Source organism: Mastomys coucha, unplaced genomic scaffold (genome assembly GCF_008632895.1).
Source record: "Mastomys coucha isolate ucsf_1 unplaced genomic scaffold, UCSF_Mcou_1 pScaffold21, whole genome shotgun sequence".
Classification (NCBI taxonomy): domain Eukaryota; kingdom Metazoa; phylum Chordata; class Mammalia; order Rodentia; family Muridae; genus Mastomys; species Mastomys coucha.
Window position 1 is genome coordinate 22,116,608 of NW_022196904.1, and position 19,744 is coordinate 22,136,351.

At 46.1% G+C, this 19,744-nt stretch overlaps 1 long non-coding RNA gene across 1 annotated transcript; it reads left to right on the plus strand.

Annotated features, from left to right (window-relative positions):
* The first annotated feature begins 9,890 nt into the window (after positions 1–9,890).
* Positions 9,891–16,681, plus strand: LOC116100431. The gene is made up of 3 exons (XR_004122574.1): positions 9,891–10,053; positions 15,468–15,679; positions 15,763–16,681. It is a non-coding gene; the product is annotated as an uncharacterized LOC116100431 (long non-coding RNA).
* The last annotated feature ends 3,063 nt before the right edge of the window (positions 16,682–19,744 follow it).

The window sequence follows — 19,744 nt, forward strand, 5'->3', positions numbered from 1 at the left end:
GAGTATCTCTTTTGGAGATAGGGAGGTTGCTGCATAGCTCAGGCTATCCTTGAGCTCATCGCAATCCACTTGTCTAAGCCTGCCAAGTGTTGGTTGGGAATTACATGCATAGGTTAACACACAGCGTCCTGAGGCTCACTGTCGATGCAAGAGGTTCTCAAAGCAGGGAGCAAATATCCCCAGGGTCCATACATGCAATTTATGGATTGAGTATTGGGAAGTCAACTTCAGTTGGGATCCAGTGTTGCAGAAAACTTTGTGAGAAAGCCATAGGAATGCCCAACAATGACTCCCAGTCCTCAGTTTGGAGCAGAGTGGAGGATGTCCCACATCCCTTCAGCTATTTTCTCACTGAGCAACTGGCAACTGGCCCCATTCTAGCCAATGGGATCCACCAGAACCATTCTGGAGGGTCTGACAGTACCTGGAGCAGAAGAATGGTGGTTGTATGGCTTGGAGCGCATCTAATAAGTAGTGCATTGAGGGGAAGGTAGCATGGGACACCTGCTGCCCGGGACTCCCGCCACACCCTCATTCCTTGGGATGTGTGGATTGATTGATGGCCTTAACTGAGGGAAGGAGACAATAAGATACTGGGCAGCTGGCCCTGATAGCATCTCTTATTGGGAAATACCCAGGGCTACAAGCCACCAGCCAGCTACAACACAGCTGCCCTTGAGCATCTATCTGAGGGTTTCAATCACATGGCCTTAGATTTTTGTTTTCATTTATATATTTTTAGGTTTATTCTATTTTTATCTATATGTATTCATGTGGTCTATGCCACAAGTGTGAATTTAGGTCCTCTTGGTCCCAGCTTAACTTCTCTAGCCTCGATTTCTTTATCTTTTTTTGTTGTTTTGGAGATGGGATCTCACTGTAGCTCTGGGTTGCCTGGAAATCCCTAGATCAAGCTGGCCTTGAACTCACAGAGATCCACCTGCCTCTGTCCTCTCTAGTGCTAGGATTAAAGACATGTGCCACCCCTCCCAGCAATTTTTTTTAATCTTTTGAGACAAAGTATCATTCTACACCCAGGCTGGCCTCAAACTTCAGTGATCACCAGCCTCCGCCTCCCACACTCTGGGATTACAGGAGGTGTGCTATTGTCTCCAACTTGTTTTGTTTTATTTTCCTTATTACTATGTAACCAAGGCTCTCTTCAAAGTCACTATGTAGCCTATGCTCACACTTCTGCCTCAGTCTCCCAAGGGCTTGAATTACAGGCATGCTCACTATGACCTTTGATCTCAGCAGCACTGGCCAGCCCACAGTGAAGAAAACACACAGCTTCATCATGGGCACCGAGATTTTGGCTCCTTCTCTGTATTCGCCTGTTTTGTGTTGTTATAAGGAAATACCTGAGAATATGTGTCATGTAGAGAAAATGGGTCTGAGGCTCAGTGAGTAGATCCCAAGTATGAGGACCTCAGTTCAAAGCTCCAGGACTCAGGTAAAGGTAAATGTGGTGTTGCAATCCCACTGTAATCCCAGTGTTCTTGTGTTCTTGTGTCCCAGGCAGAGACAGGAAATCATCAAAAAGCTCATGGGTCAGCTAGCCCAGCATACGCTGTATCAGTAACAACAGAGAGATCATGTATCAGACAAGGTGGCAGGTGAGGACCAAAACCCATGGTTATCTTCTGACCTCCCCAGGTGTCGTGGTACACATGTGCACACACTCATATATTAACACAGACACATGATACACACACACACACACACACACACACACACACACACACAGGCATGCACACACACACCAGGCTTAAGGATGTTGACAGCTTGCCTAGAGTGGCCAAGATTCTGGTTTCCATCCCTAGCACAGCATAAACCAGGTGTGGTAGCATACACTTGTAATCTCAAGGTAAGACCAAGGTCCTCTTTGAATATATAGCAAGTTGAAGGCCAGCTTGGGATATGTGAGACTCTGCCTTAACGAGAAAAATAAAACCAAAATGCATGGACACAAAACAACTTTATTTTGGCTCAAAGTTCTAGAAATATAAGCCTATGTTTGCTGATAACCTTCTTTTTAAAAAGGTTTTGTGTGTGTGTGCGTGTCTGTGTGTGTTCGTGTGTGTCTGTGTTTGTGTATGTCTCTCTGTGTGTGCCTCAAGTGTAAACAGAAGGCTAGAAGAGGGTGTTAGATCTCTTGCAACTAGAGTTACAATGAGTTGTGAGCTGCCTGATGTGAGTGCTGGGAGCCAAAGCAGATCTCTTGGAAGAACAGCAACTGCTCTTAACCACTGAGCACCAGGCCACTAAGGCCCTCCTGATAGTAGAGTCCTCCCCAGGATGCATCTGTGGTCCCTCTGTCTCTGTAATGAAGTACCCTGACAAGGAGACTACTGTCCCACCATGATGGAAAGGCATGATGAAGGAACATGAGGCAGGCCTAGGCCACCACATCAGTGTTGGGAAACGCTGCTAAGTAAGGTCGAGGTCTACTGTGTCCAGGCAGCTCCCCTGAGCTCAGCCAAAATGGAGGAGTCCCTTTTCGAGCCAGGCTTCCTCTTCTCTACCTTATCTGGGGAGCCCAGCCCCCATACTACCTGAGGAATGTCACTACCGGTTCAACTTCCTAGTATTCTTCTCTATGCAAATGAGGTATCCCCAGAACCTTAAACCTCAGTCAATGAAACTTCACCCTAAGAGGAACCCCTTCCCACTTTCCAAGATTTATATAGTCCTTGTTCACCTTGAATAAAGTGTATACGCACAGCACTTCCCTTGAGTACTGTTTGAGAGAGCTGCTTCATTGAATGTTGTCTAAAAGAGCTGAAATATTGCTGGGCGGTGGTGGCACACGCCTTTAATCCCAGCACTTGGGAGGAAGAGGCAGGCGGATTTTAAAGAGCTGTGACACAGAGATCACCCCCACCCCTATCCCCCACTCCCCTAAACCCCACCTCCTCTAACCCCCATTCCCCCTAACCCCTACCTCCCTACACCACCCCCTCTTTCTCCTACCCCTACTCCTCCCATCCCTTGCCCCCCCATTCCTCATCCCTACCACTCCCACCCCCATCTCTCCCCCCCCCACCTGCTCTCAGCTCCTTACCCCATGTGGACATTTCTCTCTCTCTCTCTCCTAGTCACAATCAATTCTCAGTCATGTCAGAATGCACAGGGTATAGTGGAGCCTGTCTGTAAATCTACATAGAGAAACCCTGTCTCAAAAAAACAAAAAACAAAAAAGAAAGAAAGAAAGAAAGAGAGAAAGAGAGAAAGAAAAGAAGAAAGAAAGAAAGAAAGAAAGCCAATAAGGAGCTTGCCTCAAAAGTCTGAGACCTGAGTTCCATCCTTGGAATCCACATAGTGCTAGGAGAGGAAAAAAAAATCCTAAGGGTTATTCTTTGACCTCAGCAGATATGCCAAGCAGATATGTCCACAGGAATATACTCACACATACACACAAAAAAACAAAGACATTTTTAAAAACTAGCTTTACTTTCAGTAGTGTTATATAAATCTACTCTTTAGACAAATTCTGAATGTCGTTTATAGATGTGAACATTGTATATTCATTTATAAAATAATATACCCAGCTGGTATTAAAAATATTTAAAATATAATATATTTATATTTTATACTTAAAATATAAATATATTATATTTAAATAATATAAAAATAATATTCCTAGACTGCAGAAGCCCTGGTATGGCTCCTCAGTGCTGCATAAATGGATCATCATGGCGCATAAGTGGTCCTAGCACTTAGAATGTGAAGGTGGGAGGGTCAGGTGTTCAAGGTCTCCCTCAGCCACATTTCAACTTTGAAGCCAACCTGGGCTATAATGAGACTCCATCTCAGAAAGTCAATTTTTTGTTTGTTTGTTTTTCGAGACAGGGTTTCTCTGTGTAGCCCTGGCTGTCCTAGAACTCACTCTGTAGACCAGGCTGGCCTCGACCTCAGAAATCCGCCTGCCTCTGCCACCCAAGTGCTGGGATTAAAGGTGTGCGAGACCACCGCCCACAGCAAGTGACTTCTTAAGGCTATATAGATGGAGCTTCTAGCCCCACCCAACTCATTCCCAATAGGTTATTTCTATGCTAGTAAAATGAGCCAATTCAAGCCAGATTAGATTATATTAAAGGCAAGTTTATTGGCGAGTTCACTGGCCCCGAGGATTGAGGCCAGGGGAGTCGCCATGGTGGGGTGGGGGTGAAGCACACAGAGAAAGGCAAGAAGAGAAGGAGGAGGAGACAGAGGGGGAATGAAGGGGAAGAGAGACACACAGAGAGAGACACACACAGAGAGAAATGTCTGGATTACATAGGGAGGAGCCTCTGGAGGAAGGGCAGCCGACCCCTGGGCTGGAAAGTTCATGGTTGGGGCAGAGTATGCCAGGTAGGGACTAAGGGGTGCTGGGAGAACGTGAAGGCCAGATCTACTCTGATATGTAAAATATGAACCTCAATCTCTGGGGCGGGTCGTGGACCAAACACTTCCCACACATATCCTCTAGCCCTTACCCCAAAATCCCAAGACCACATACAAGTAAGGCAGAATTGCACACACCTATACTCATGCTGGATACTCAGGTAGGGACTCCGTGATGTTCCCCATCCCCTCCTTCTATGAAAGAACACCAACAGTCAATCAACAAGCCCAGCTGCAATGATCCTTTGCAAGCGGGAAGATGGCAGCAGTGTGGCTCGGGGATATGGTCCTGTGCAGCAAGTTTCCAGCATCTGCTATATCAGTAACTTCAGTTCCAGGGGATCTGACACCCTCTTCTGGCCTCTAAGCACATGGCACACCTACATACATAGAGGCAAAACACTCCTACACGTTAACATGCCTCGGTAGCTAAGGGAGTGTGTTGTTCTTTCACAGGGTTTGCACTTGGTTCCCAGCACCTAAATCTGGAAGCTTACAATTGCCAGAAACTCCAGCTTCCAGGATCAACACCCCAATGGCCTCCTTAGACACATGTACATACACAGACACGTATGCACACATCAATAAATAATAATAAAAATATTATTAAATGAATTTTTAAAAACCCACAAAACCAATGTTGCCAGCATAGGTGTATATTTTATATGAAACAAAGCTCAGAAACCATTTAAGTTGTAATCCTAGCACTTGGAATGCTATGATAGGATTGCCTCGTGTTCAAGGCCAGTTTGGGCTATGGAGGGACACCTGACTCAAAAAGGAGAGGGAGATGGGGAGGGGCAGGGAGAGGGAGAGGGAGAGAGAGAGAGAGAGAGAGAGAGAGAGAGAGAGAGAGAGAGAGGAAGAAGAAAGAGGAAGAGAGGAAAAGAAAGAGGGGGGGAGGGTGGAGGGAGGCAAGGAGGGCCGGGGAAGGTGGAAGTGCCTGCCATGCACATCTGAGAGCCTGAGCTCAATCCCTGGGTTCTCAGAATCCATGGCAGAAAGAGAGAACCAATTCCTGAAAGATGTCCTCTGACCTTCATGCTGGAGCATGGGCATGCCTGCAGTACACACACCTGTACACACAGATATACACACATACATTGTGCATGTACCTCGCACAGGATAATAATAATAATAATAATAATAATAATAATAATAATAATAATAATAATAGAAGAAGTAATAGTTTTTTAAGGAGGACAGAGGAAAGGAAGGGTAAAGTAAAGTTTTCTGAGGTCTGTGAGCTAACCTATAAAATTAATAGAACTCAAGAAAAGCACGTAGCAACCTCAACTTATAGCCAATTGATGCAAAACCCTTACTGCACCAGGGCTTGTTATGGCCATCTGTGGTAGAGGACAGTCTTGCGTCCAAAGGCTTTATTTCCAAGGTAGATGACATTGGGAATGAACTGAATTAGAGGACATCCAGCAAGTGCTGGCTGAAGAATCATATGCCATGTGGGAGATTCACCACATACCTGGAATTATTGAAGTCTAGACTGCGAGTACATGGACAGAGCACATCTGTGGTTTCTGATATCTATTAGAGGGAACTGGAAACACAAGAGGCAGGCTGCCGGGAGCCATGGACTTGTGGAAATGTACTAGCTTACACATACATCCCTGAGAGAACATGTGTAGTCTAACAATAAGAATATTTGTAGGAGGACACTGTGACCGCTGGTACATAGCCAACCTCCGTTTCCAAACAGAGAAGAGCACCATGAACTGAAAGAGACTGAAAGATTGCCACCTGGCCTTCAGAAAGGCCCCGGGCTCTTCCCCCTCACCCTTGAAGCCTCCTCTTGTTTATGCTTATATTGCCATCCCTGAAGTAAAGTTTTCAGAGCTTGATCAGACACCTGTTTTACTCTCATTCTTCATGTCTCTTGTCCCACCTCAATCTCTCTCCCCTGCCCTAGGTCCCTGCTGAACGCCCCCGCAGACGGGGCAGCAGGCTGTGGACATGGCTCTGTGGGTGGAGTGCTCGCCTCACATGCACCAAGCCCAGGAGTTCCACCAGCAGCTCCACTCACAGCAAGTGAGTTCCAGGCCAGCCAGGACTTCATAGCCAACCTCCATTTCCAAACAGAGAAAGAGCACCATCTGTCCTGAACTGTGTCCTCCTTGCTCTGTGGTGTCTGGCTTATCTCCTTAACCTTAATTGTCTGAGCTCCTTCTACGTTGTATTTGACAGGCCTTCGAGGTCTTGTGGCTTGTGGAGTATTGATTTACCATCACTGTGGCAGACATTGGTTTGTTTCATTTAAGCCTGTGTAAAATAAGACTGCGGCAAACGATCTAGAATCTGGATATGCACATATGCAAGATTTCTCTGAGCACGTGACAGCACCACTGCAGGTCTCGGCAGAGCACTCGCTCAGCTGCAGTTCGGAACTGTCTGACAATGTTGCAAGCCAGCAATGCCAACCCCCACTCACATGCGGCAGTCAGAGGAGGGTGAGTGTCTGTCTCATCTGGCCCCAGCAATAAAAGCTGTTTGTTTGTTTTCACATCTGGTGCGTGTGTAATAGTTTCAATTTGTGTGTTCCTGATGATTAAGGAAGCTAATCACCCTTTCATGGATGTTTATTGGAACTGTCAAATCAGATTTACAGGTGGCCTCAAGGTTGCTGGTCTGTATCCACTTCCTCCATCAGAACCAGCTGGCCAAACCAACATGGTGTTCCCCATGCTGCAACACGAACTGAACTGGTTTATTCAAGAAACCAGGGGAGAGAATGGCTGCACTCCTAGACTGGTCAGATTTTATGGGCATAGACAACATCTTCTCTTTTTTGCTTACAAAATAAAATGTTTTTAATTGTGTGAGCGTGTGTGTGTGTGTGTGTGTGTGTGTGTGTGTGTATGTATGTATGTATGTATGTATGTAAGAGTGTTTGTGTGATCTGTAGCAAATGTGTAGCTTGGTGCTCATGTGGTTCCCCTAACAAGTGGGGCGGGAGCTGTCTAGGTCTCTGTTCCCTGCCATTGGATCCCTTTCTCCATGCCCGGACTGCCTAGATGGGCCTCCGTGAGAGAGGATGTGCCTAGTCCTGTTGACACTAGATGCCCCAGGGTAGGGTGATACGGGGGGGGGGGGCTCCCCTAATCTGACAAGGAATGGGGGTAATAGGGAGAGGGATTTGTAAGGGTGAGACTTGGAAGAGAAGACAGAGGGGGCTGTGTTAGGGATGTAAAATGAATTTAAAAAAGAGACAAAAGTTAGTGGAGTTTGTGTGGAGAGAGAGAGAGAATCCATGCATGAATATGCAAAGAGGCCAGAAAAGGATATCAGACCCTCCAGAGACAGAATTGTGGTATGCCCTTGTGAGCTGCAAGACATGGGTGCTGAGATTCATGGTCCCTTTAACCCCTGAGCGATCTATCCAGTCCTGTTTTTATTTTTATATGAAAAGTAACTGTGAACTTTGAACCCATCAACCATTTTTTTCTTTTACTTTTTTAAAAGATTTATTTATTTTTTTAAAGTCTCCTCTTTTTATTTTTTAAAGATTTATTTATTTACTATTATATGTAAGTACTCTAGCTGTCTTCAGACATACCAGAAGAGGGCATCAGATCTCATTATGGATGGTTGTGAGCCACCATGTGGTTGCTGGGATTTGAACTCAGGATCTTTGGAAGAGCAGTCAGTGCTCTTAACCGCTGAGCCATCTCTCCAGCCCCTCTTTTTGATTTTTTAAAGATTTATTTTATTTATTTTATGTGTATGAGTACACTGTAGCTGTACAGATGGCCATGAACTATTATCATGTGTGTAGCTGCTAGGAATTGAACTCAGAACCTCTGCCGGCCCACTCACTCCACTCTGCTTGTTGCAGCCCTGCTTGCTCGCTCCAGAGTAATTCACTGTAGCTGTCTTCAGACACACCAGAAGGGGACATCAGATCCCATTACAGATGGTAATTGTGAGCCACCATGTCGTTGTTGGGAATTGAACTCTGGACCTCTGGAAGAATAGTCAATGCTCTCAACTGCTGAGCTATCTCTCCAGTCCCCCCTCCCCCATTTTTTCAAGACAAGGTTTTTCTGTGTAGCCCTGGCTGTCCTGGATTCACTCTGTAGACCAGGCTGGCTTCGAACTCACAGAGATCTGCCTCCCTCTGCCTCCCGAAGGATGGGGGCGAGGGGGGCTGGAACGAGCGGGGCCAGAGCAAGTGAGGAGGCAGAGGTCCTGAGTTCAATTCCCAGCAGCCACACACATGATGGCTCATGGCCATCTGTACAGCTTCAGTGTACTCATACTCATAAAATAAATCTTTAAAAAAAAACATGAGCAAGCACACCCAGCTTCCATCAATCTTTTTTTTCTAAGTTTATTATTTCTATTATGCTTATTTACTTTAGTGTAGGGAAGTGGAGAGGTGCTATATGTGTGTGTGCACATATACCACAGCATACCTGTGGAAGTCATAGGACACCTGGCCGTTGGAGCTCTTCTTCTACCTCCCGAGTCCCAGGTGGATCCCATCGATCAGACTGAGGTTGTCAGGCTTGGCTGCAAACTCCTTTACCCAATGAGCCATCTCGGTGGCTTCCACCCCTCGTTTTTATCCTGTTTTATTCCCTTGGTCTTTTCATGCCTTTAAAGCCAACCTCCTTGGCTCAGCTCATCAGAACACTCATTCTGCCCAGTGCTGACCTTCCAATTAAAGCCAATTAAGTTGGAAGTTCTGTTTGTGTTGTCATTTGCAGTAGAGGCTATCAAACCAAGGAACTCCAGGAACATGATCCTACAGGAATAGAAGGGTACCAAAATGCAGGACGTGGAGGGGGAAGGATCAGGGATGAGAAAATAAACACGACAGAAAATTGCAGTCTGGAGGTCTGCCTGACTGATGACTCAAGCAGCAGGTTTATTAAGCAATATAGCATCTTGCATACTGTTGGGGGCGGGGGAAGGAGTGGACAAGTCAGCAGAAAACTGTCACACAATGGAGAAGTCATTGGGAAGCTAATCAAGCCACATTGCACAAGAAGGACCTAGGACGTCAGAAGCACATCACAGCGGCTTGGGACTGATAACCATAACTCTTTAGAGGGGAAAGTTAAGTTTCTAAGATCCAAAACTGCAGCTCCTGCAAGGCCCTGCTGGTAGGCATACTCCTGGTTTCCTTCTCCATACATCAGAGTTTTAGGAAAAGCTTTGAGTCTGCATGGCTCTAGCATGCTTAAGCAAGCTTTCTGCCACTGAGCCACGCCCCCAGCCCCTCACTGGGGGATTCTAGGCAGGGGCTCTACTACTGAGTCTGAGCCAGTCCTTGAGGTTAAATTTGCTATAATTTTACATTTCTAAATCATGTGTGGTCTGTTGTATTTATATTACCTTTTAATGATTTTATTTTTAATTATGTGTCTATCTGCGAGCACATGTGTGTGCATGTGTGCATGTGTATGTAGGTACGTGCGCGGAAGTGTAGTTGCCCACAGGGGCCAGGAGATGATGTACGGGAAGTAGAGTAGTAGCAAGCAGCTGTCAGCACCTGATATGTCACGCCAGCAGGGACTGAGAGCTCACATCTCAAACCGGAAATGGTATCCGCCTTTTAAATTCTCAAATATTGCCTCCAGCGATAGTACTTCTTCCATCAAAGCCACGCCTCCTAAATATCCCACCAGCTGAGGACGAAGGATTCAAGTAAGTAAGTCTATTGGGGAATGCGCTTTTTTGTTTGTTTGTTTGTTTGGGTTTTTTTTTTTCAAGATAGGGTCTCTCTGTGTAGCCCATGCTGTCCTGGAATTCATAGAGATCCACCTGCCTCTGCCTCCCAAGTGCTTAGATTAAAAGCTTGTGCCACCACTGTCTGGCCACGGAAAACACTATTATTCAAACTTCCACACACTTCTATTCCACATCTCAGCATCCTTATGCCTCAAGGCTGTCAGAGATAATAACCTTGGTTTTTTAACACACACACACACACACACACACACACACACCTGAAGGCTGTGTACTGCAGCACAGTCCAGGTTCCCAGCTTTGTGAGCTGTCACCATGAGGGGGTGGGCTTCAGGGATGCAGATGTCTTTGACTCATCTCTGCTCCTGTAAGTAACGTCAATGAAAGCCACTGATTCACCGTTGGACGTTGCTAGGATCTGTACTTTGGTTTGTCACTGGTTTTCTATCTAGGGTGAGTAGACGGTTACTGATGTTTCCCCGGGAACAGTGTTATAAGGCCCCTCCCCCCACTGACTCCATGATGGAAGTACTATTCAGGCTGTAAAACTCCACACACATGCAGCACCGCCTGTCAAATAAAAACAAAGGCCCAATCCGTCCACGGCCATCGTTCTGGGAAACTCTCTAAATGTTCAAACCTTGTTTTTTCTGCTTCTGTAGTTCTGCGTCTGGCTAGCTGTTCTTGTTAACTTAAGTGTGTCAACACAGGATGTGATTTTGTGGTTAAAAGCTCATGCTGAGAAAGACTCAGGGCTACACTGGGATCCCAAACACCCGGTGTAGAGCCCAGATGCCTAATGAAGGCTTTCTATTGGCTTAGACCTGTCTCTGAGTAGTTGTCCCTTATGGATACCCACAACGGTGTCACATACACCCCTGACACCCAACTGCTCGATAAACTTCAACTTTACTTATTTGTGGTTTATTTTGAAATTCTTTTCTGTAGCACAATCAAGAATCCCAGCTCCACCTGGGTAGAGCTCTTAACCAGCTGCACTGTGGCTGGCACAGCCCCTCCACTGACACCTCCAAGAGCCCTCGGTGGCCTTCCACAGAAACCCTTTCCCAATCCTCTGACTGGAAGAATCTATGAGTCTATTTTCTGTTGAAACAGCAGAATACCCAACACTAGGCATTTTATAAAGAAAATATTTATGGGCTGGAGAGACAACTCAGTGGGAGAGTTCTGCTATGGTGACCAAGAGTGTAAAAGCAAATGGGTCCCCACCCCTGACACATAGGCAAAAATTTGGAATTGAATCTTTTAAGTTGAGGGTTACTGGAAGGGCTGACGATCAGAGGATTAATTCAGAACAAAGCACTAGCAGTGTGCTGGGCTGCTTAGGATCCGTGTGTGCACACCCCTCCCCCTTCCCACAGGATGAAGAGCTAGTGTGCTCTCACAGTATAGACTAAAGTCCTGCAGGGCTGGAGAGATGGCTCCACAGTTAAGAGCACTGGCTGCTCTTATGCAACGCTCACTGCTAACTCCAGTTCCAAGAGATCTGATGCCCTCTTCTAGCCGCCAAGAGCATTGCATATGCATGGTGCTCATATATGCATGCTGGCAAAAGCAATCAGACACATGATTCTTTATTAAATTGTTCCTATCAGTATAGCCTGTGATCCTCCAGGCTGGGAGGCAGAGGAGGGGAGGCTATGGAGGGGAGGTGAAGGCGGCAGCTGACAGATTGCAGGGATATAGATATTTGAATTGGTCCTCTCTGATTGTGGGACTGAGAAAGTTCCCAAGAATAAACTCACTGAAAAGTCCAATTTCCTTCTGAGTTCTAGGCCACAGCTCTTAAAAAAAAAAGATTATTATTTTTTTATGTGTATGAGTATACTGTAAATGTACAAATGGCCATGAGCCATCATGTGGCTGCTGGGAATTTAACTCAGGACAGCCCTGCTCGCTCCTGCCCCTATTGCTCCAGGCCGGCTTGCTCCGTAATTCACAGTAGCTACAGTAACTGTTTTCAGACGCACCAGAAGAAAATGTCAGATCAGGTGGTTGTGAGCCACCATGTGGTTACTGGGATCTGAACTCAGGACCTTCGGAAGAGCAGTCAGTGCTCTTACCTGCTGAACCATCTCAGCCCTGTAGAGACCTACCAGTGGCCTCTTTCCCTTTGAATGCAAAAGAGGTAATGTGCTGGTGCTCGGTTTGACTCAAAAGGTTTGAACCATTATGTATGTGGTTCATGGTGAGGCACCCAGTTAGGGAAGCTCTAAAGTCTGGCGATCTGTGTCACAAGTTGTAAATGATACGGTATCCAAGACAAAAAAAAAAACCCAAATACCGAAGAAAAAGCGTCTTCAAGAAGAATCCCCAGGTCCTGTGGGAAGGGCAGGGAGGAGCCAGGCCCCATGAGTAAGTCCCACGAGATTGGTCCCTTTTTATGAAAATCACACCACAGGATGATCCAGACTGGAGTCACAGCTCAAGCTGCCATACTCCATGGAAAAAGAATTAGGGTCTGTTGAGTTTTCTTTAAAAGCTAGGACGTCATTCTGGGTCAGACCTGAGTTCCCATTTTAATTAAACAGAGATAGCCTATGGGAGAGAGGGAAATGCAAGGCCATTGTGTGAGGCACTCCCGGTTTGGAAGAGTTCTTGCACCGGCCACCCAAACAAGACTTGGGTGGTCTAAATTCATTGGAGTCCGGTCAATAGATCAGCAGGGCTTAGTATTGGTCCAAGGGTGCTGGGATTAAGGGTCACCAGAACTCCCAATGCCCAAGGCTAACGCCAAGTTCTTGTCTCATGGGTCCAAGGAATCAACATAATCAACGGGCGAGTGCAAAAGTAACAGAGTTTTATTTGAATGGCGGGGTTGGGGTGGAGCACTGGGGTGGGAGGATGGGGGATAAAGGGTAGGACATATGGGGTGGGAGGTAGGAGGGACCAAGACAGAGTTCGAGAAAGCCATAGCCACGTAGCAGCTCTGGTTACCAGAGCAGCTCAACAGGGAACATCCCGAAAGTGGATTGCTGTTGCTGACTTTTTGTTTGGTGTTTTAAGAAAGGGCTGTGAGGGGCTGGAGAGATGGCTCAGCGGTTAAGAGCATTGGCTGCTCTTTCAAAGGACCCGGGTTCAGTTCCCAGCACCCACATGGCAGCTCACAGCTGTCTGTAACTTCAGTTCTAAGGGAATCTGACACCCTCACAGAGACAGACAGACAGACATGCAGGCAAATCATATCTAGATATCGAGATAAGAAAGGAATATGAAAGAAGAAGAGGGACTGAGTGGATGCCAAGCTGTGCACAGTGGGTTGCCTTGTCTCTCTTGTTTTTAGGAAGTCAAGGTCCTCAGCTACCAGTCGAATGTAAGTCTCAGGATGCCATCCTGACTGTCTGGTCTCGGGGAGGATCTAATTCCTGGTCTCATTACCACAAGGGCTGCGGATAGTCAGGCTCTCAGAGGGGAGGCAGCAAAGATGCTGTTAACCTAGATGGAGGTAGTCTAGCATCAGATTACAGAGATAGTTTAGCAACTCGGGGATACCCCACCCTCACTTTGGGCACACCTACACACAACCCCTTCCAGGCAAAGTGGGACCCAATTCTTCCCCAGCAACTCTTGTGTGACTAATTTGCAATCAAACAGATTCAGCACTAGAGAGCATGAGCCCAACCAGCCTGAATCAGTTCTAGGTGCATGTGTACACTAGGAGAGAAAAGCCTCTATTGAGCTAGACATGACTAAGCATGCGTATGACCAAAATTATAAGACCTACAATCCAATCTACACCTGGAAAAAAGGCCGATGAAAAAGAAAACAAAACAAAACAAAACAAAAAAACAAAACAAAACCCACCAAGCTACACACCTAGCAAGCAACGCCTTTACAGGTCCCTCTAGAGAATTTCTAGATAAAATCTTTTGGTGCCTGCTATCTTTTCTTCATTCTTCACTTCCTTAGACAGGAAACAGAGCAAAGGCTGTTAACTCTTGTAAGGGATCTAAACAAAGGTGGAGTAACCCAGGTGAGTGGGAGGGGCTGAGCTGGGAGGAGGGGCCAACGGGTTATGGAAACATGCTTGCTCACTACCTGACACTTTGGGTTCTGACCTTGACCCCTACTTGTATTCTGTTTATATTTGTTTCCAACATAGACATATAGAAAGTAAGGAATTCCGCTGGGCAAAGTAGTACCACCACTGAAGAGGCAGAGGCAGGCAGAGCTCTGGAAGTTCGAGGCTAGCCTGGTCTACAGAGTCAATTCCAAGACAGCCAAAGCCTCTTCCCCCGCCCCACCCCCTAACTGTTCTGGCAGGAATAAATGTATTCTAATGAGACCCCGTGTCTCTCAATCAGACCACTGAAACACAGATCCACAGAGCATTTCCTCAGGAATCTCCTTCTGCAAGCAAGGAAAAGCCCTAGGCAGAGGGAGCCTGGTCTCCACGGAGAGACTCCACAGAGCTCCAACACCTAGTCCGACCACCTTCCAGGAAGAGCCTGAAGCACCAGCAAGGCCGCGTCAGCCAGCGCTGGGCCACACCGTGACACAGACTGCTTGCATTCGCTGATCTCTGGCCTCTGCTTAAATTTTAATCTCGCTTCAGGGCCCCCAATACAGTTTCACTGGATCATTTGTCCTTCTCCCAAATGTGGCCGCACTGAGTAAATCTCCTTTTTCTGCTTTATATTAAGAAAAAGAAAAATAATGAAACTTGTCAGGAGCCGGGCGGTGGTGGCACACGCCTTTGATCCCAGCACTTGGGAGGCAGAGGCAGGCGGATTTCTGAGTTTGAGGCCACCCAGGTCTACAGAGTGAGTTCCAGGACAGTCAGTCAGGGCTACACGGAGAAACCCTGTCTCAAAAAACCAAAAAAAAAAAAAAAAAAAAAAAACTTGTCAGGAAGAGGACTAAGGGACAGGGTCCCAAGGACCTGTTGTGGGGTTTCCACCAGAGAAGACTTCTAGGACATACGTTTAAGCCAATAGAAAATCTTTATTAAATTTGGTGACCGCAATGCATGTTTAGGGTCCCAATGTGGCCCCAAGTCTTTCTCGGGGTAAACTTTTAAGTACAAAACCATATCCTGGGTTGATACCCTTCAATTAACAACAGTTAACCAGAAACAGAACTACAGAAGTCAAAACCGCAAGCTTCATACTTCCTCAGAGCTACGGCCTTTGATGGGTTAGGTCTGTGTTTTCATTTTTGGCAGGCAGTGCTGTCTACACGCTGAGTTTTACAGCCGGAATGGTACTTCCACCATGGACTCAGTTGTGCTAAGGTCTGGGGCGGTGTTCTAGGACCCAATGGGAAAGGTTAGGGGAGGAGCCATCTAGAAGCTGCAGGGAGATTGCTGGGTTTTGTATACAAGTCTTTTGTTTGTTTTTCTTTTGAGACAGTCTCACATTATAGCCCCTAGATGGCCTTGAATTCACAGCAATCCCACTGCCTCAGCTTCCTACATGCTGCAGAATTACTTGGCTTACGTCTGATTATATAACAGAAGGCTGAGAAGAATGGATCTTAGAAGATGGTAGGGGTGAAGGCTGGTAGAGAAAAACGTAAAGGTGGTGCCGGGGCCCTCACAGACCTGCTTCGTGACTTCCTTCAGGTGAAAAGCCCTCTTTCCCAAGGGCCGGAGCTCTTGTTGAGAAAGGCCTGCCTGGTCTAATGACCCCTCTCTAACCTTCCTAGTGGTGTTCCAAGAAGCAGGCTGTGGATGTGGAGAAGGGTCTGTGGCCAGAGCTGCTGGACAGTGGTGGTGTGGAGATTGCTGTCTCTGACTGGTGAGTGTGGGGACAGAAATTGATGGGTCCTTAGCTTATCTGGTATGAACAAGGACCTGAGAACAATCCCCAACACCAGGGGCAGAGGAGAATCAGTGTTGGCTAAATTTTTCTACACAGTACCCAGCGATATTACAAAGTTCTGATAGGAAAGGCTCACAGAGTACCCATTACATCCAAGGGTCCAGCAAAGTGATGGCACATACCTGAAATCCCAGCTCTTAGGCCACGGGATAGAAGTACTGGGAATTCCTGGCCATTTTAGCTACTTAGGGAGACCCTCTGTTTAGAACTAGGAGAGGCCTACTCAGGCCCCGTGTGTGTAATAGATGTGTCCCACCCCCAGAAACTCTTTCTCCTCCATTCACCCAGCAGTGGACAATCCTACTTGACCCTGTGTTTATTTTTGGGAAGATTTACCTACTAGGGAATGGTGATCTTGGAGAGATCTCCTCCCCACCAGCTGCCTCTGGATCCTCTCAAGGGTCCCTGTGCCCAACATGGACCCTTGTCACGCCATTTCTGCTTCCGGGATTTCCCTGGTTCCTTGGTGATGCACTCCTGTCGAAAGTCTGTCACTGCCAGTCAGCTAGGTCAACTCACGGTAAATCTGTCTCTGGGGTAAGAGAAGAAGGAAGCACCTTCATACATGCGTGGTTCTCACGGCCTCTGTAATTGTTGAATGTTTTAAAATAGTTTTCATTTTGGGGCCTGAAGATATGGCTCAGCAGTTAAAATTGAGTGTTGCTCTCACAGGGGACCTGTACTGCCTGGTTTTGTGTGTCAACTTGACACAGGCTGGAGTTATCCCAGAGAAGGGAGCTTCAGTTGGGGAAGTGCCTCCATGAGACCCAGCTGTGGGGCATTTTCTCAATTAGTGATCAAGGGGGTAGGGCCCCTTGTGGGTGGTGCCATCCCTGGGCTGGAAGTCTTGGGTTCTATAAGAGAGCAGGCTGAGCAAGCCAGGGGAAGCAAGCCAGTAAGGAACATCTCTCCATGGCCTCTGCGTCAGCTCCTGCTTCCTGACCTGCTTGAGTTCCAGTCCTGACTTCCTCTGGTGATGAACAGCAATGTGGAAATGTATGCTGAATAAACCCTTTACTCCCTACCTTGCTTCTTGGTCATGATGTTTGTGCAGGAATAGAAACCCTGACTAAGACAGGACCTGAGCTTGGATCCAAGCACCAATGACAAGTGGCTCACAGCCACCTATAACCCCAGCTTCGGGAACTCTCACTCTCTCTCTCTTCTGGCCTCTTCAGGAACTGCATGCAGATGCACATACCCATACAGTGATTGAATTTTTTGTTGTTTTTGTTGTTGTTGTTTGTTTTTCGAGACAGGGTTTCTCTGTATATTCCTGGCTGTCCTTGAACTCTCTCTATAGACCAGGCTGGCCTCAAACTCAGAGATGTGCCTGCCTCTGCCTCCTGAGTGCTGGGATTAAAGGCATGTGCCACTACCCTGCTGTTATGGTCTCGCTATGTAGCCCTGGCTGGCCTGAACTTCACTTTGTAGACCAGACTGCCTTGAACCCACAGACATCTGTCTGCCTCTGTTTCTTAAGTGCTGGGATTATTTACTAGTAAACTTTGTTACTAAAAATAGCTTTATTTTCAACTTATTTTTTTTTAAAGTTGCAAATAAAAAAAAAAAATCATCACCTACTGAAATTAACCAGACCCAAATCTTTAAAAATTGTTTTCACTTTAAGAAACACTGAAAAATATTATCTCAGCAACACATATCTGTCAATCATATTATAATAACTTTAGTATTTTGCCTCAAACCAATCTTGTTTTCATTTGGTCTTTTTTTTTTTTTTTTTTTTTTTTTTTTTTTTTTTTTTTTTTTTTTTTTTTTTTTTTTTTTTTTTTTTTTTTTTTTTTTTGAGACAAAGTCTCCTATGCAGTCTTAGCCTGCCTGGAACTCACTGTGTATCAGCCATTCTGTCTCCAGCAGAAGTAGCCATACTCAGTTTGTTTCAGATTGTGGAATTCCTCCACACCTGCTGGACCACAGGCTGATTCAATGGTAAAGTATTGCAAGTCCAGAACCTAGTTATCTTGAGCAAATCAACTTCCATGGCCATTTATGGTCACCCATCCTGGGTGACCTAATGTCTTTGTGGCTGTAGGGTAAACCTTTTGGAATGTAGCACAGAACAGTAGCTCCCACCAACCAAAATGCTAAGACTTCAGATAGCCTGAAGCCTGGAGGTATCTGGACATATGGCTTTCTTTTTTATAAAACTTCATGGAAGATCCAGGTGGTGGTCTGCCTGACATCTAGCACTCGGGAGGCAGAGGCAGACAGATCTCTGAGTTTGAGGCCAGCCTGGTCTACAGAATGAGTTCCAGGCCAGCCAGGGCTACACAAAGAAACCCTGGCATGAGAGAACATGGCATTAATGGAAAACCTGTATCTGAATCTCTATTTCCGGCCATGGACACTCATACTTAGCTCCAGAATAAACTGCCTTTTGTTCAGGTGAGAATTGTGGTTTTGTATCCACTAGCTGTTTTTTCTGGTTCGTTTTCTTTTTGAGACAGGGTTTCAAGAAGCCCAAGCTAGCCTAGAACTCCCTACATAGCAAGATAGCCTTAAATCTGTGGTCCTATTGGCTCCAGTCTCCTCAGAGCTGCAGTTATAGGCATACACCATCATGCCCCACGGGGTGCTGGAGAATGATCCCAGACCTGCTTGAATGCTAGGCAAGTACTCTACCATTCCCAGCACCAACACAGCAGCCCACAACTGTCTGGAACTCCAACACGTTCCAGGGGATCCAACTCATAAGGTATTAAGTCTGGCCTGTGCAGGCAGTAGGCATGCACATAGTGCTCATACAGAAACACTCAACACACAGGGAAAAATTAACCTTAAAATATTTTTAAAAGGTAGGTAGATGGTAGACAGACAGACAGTTTGGGCTTAACTGTGCAGTAGGCCCTAAGTACAAAACCACACTGGGATCACTAAGGCTTAAAGTTCTACGCCTACAAGTTGAAAGTCACTTTCCTTAAGTCTGGTGAGAAACTATAGCCCAGCTCCCCAGGAGTCCTGTGTGGGCCAGAAGTCTCCTCTTTGTTAGTCATTTCGTGGAGAGCTTTGTGAAATGACCTATCTGTGTTCTGTTCTGGGGGGTAGGGGGAGTATTCTCCAGCCTCCTCCATCTCTCTGCTCAGCCCCTTCGAATACCCACTCTGCGTTGTAGAGTGGGTGTTACTGGGCTCCAGAAGTAGAAGTAAAAGCCAATAAATCTTTAAACTAGATCAGTCTGGATTGTGTCTCTGACACCTATGTGAGACGGAGAATAATAAGACTAACAGAATCAGTTGTTTAGCCAAGGCTGTGTATGCCTAACTCCCCAAGCCACACTCACCATATTATTGCCTACCAAGTCCCCAGAATTTCCCAAAAGGCCTCAGGCTGTTTCTTTTCTTCTTTTTTACTCTGTTTCAGTTCTTGTTTTGCTTTTCTTTTTCTTTTTTCTTTTTCCCTTTTGTTTTTATTTTTTTATTTTTTTATTTTTTGGCACAATGTAACCCAGGTTGGCCTAAAACTCTCTCTGAACTCCAGACAGACAGGTTGAAGCCGAAGTTCTCCTGCTTCATCTTCTGAAGTGCTGGGATTCTGGGTATGAGCCACCATACCAGACTCTACTCAATATGTTCGTGATCTGTACAGACATTTTTTTCCAGAGTACAGCCCCGATGTAATTCCAGGAACTGACAAGGATTGCTTCTAAGAAGAGAACTGAGGGCTAGAAAGGGGAACTGATTATAGTGATTACACTTTGCTACTTTTTGTTTTATTTTATATAAAAATTTTAAGAATTTCTTTTTTTTTTTTAGTCAGGGTCTCACCATGTAGCTTGGGTGTCCTGA